Source organism: Mastomys coucha, unplaced genomic scaffold (genome assembly GCF_008632895.1).
Source record: "Mastomys coucha isolate ucsf_1 unplaced genomic scaffold, UCSF_Mcou_1 pScaffold20, whole genome shotgun sequence".
Taxonomy (NCBI): Eukaryota; Metazoa; Chordata; class Mammalia; order Rodentia; family Muridae; genus Mastomys; species Mastomys coucha.
This window is the reverse complement of record NW_022196903.1, coordinates 115,875,651-115,876,416: the sequence shown is the minus strand read 5'-3', so window position 1 is coordinate 115,876,416 and position 766 is coordinate 115,875,651.

Genomic DNA, 766 nt, shown 5'->3' with positions numbered 1-766 from the left:
TCTAAAGCGTGAGTTCCAGGACAGCCAAGGCTTCACAGAGAAACCCTGTCTCAAAAAACAAAAACAAAACCAAAAACAACAGCAACTACAAGAAAACCAACAAAACAAAACAAAACAAAACAAACAACAACAACAAATGACAACTGTCCCCACAGGCTCAGATATTTGAAGTTGGTTTGGGGATGTTCAGGAAGTGCAGCCTGGCTGAGGGAACACACCACTGATGGGCGTTAACATTTCACAGCGCTCTTCTTGGTAGTTCTTGTTAAAGATGGGATTACCAGTTTCCTGCTCCTCACTTCATACCTGCCACTCGTTGCCATGCCTCCGCCCCACAGTGATGGTCTTACTTCTCAGAGTGATAAGCTAAGATAAACTCTCTTCCTTTGGTTGCCCTTGGTCCCGGTGTTTTAATCACAACAACAAAAAAAGTAACTAGCACTCGCTAATAAAAATAAACTAAAATGGATTAGGTAGCATTGAAAGCTAGCTCAGAGCAGCAGGTGTTGGTGACTCGGAGTTTGGTGTGTCAATGGTTTCTAGGAAATACTGAACATATTGTTCACTGCAGAGAAGGGAGCATACGCTATGGGATGCCATGAGAATTCCCAGTTAGAACCAGTTCTCGAGTTCGGGCTTTGGTTATGTGAACCCCGTGGCTGGGCTTGTGGGGAACCCCGTGGCTGGGCTTGTGGGGAAGCCTTCCGTTTAGGGAGTGCGCCTCGGTCAGAATAAAGCTGTGAGTTCACGGGAGAGAGGCAGCGAG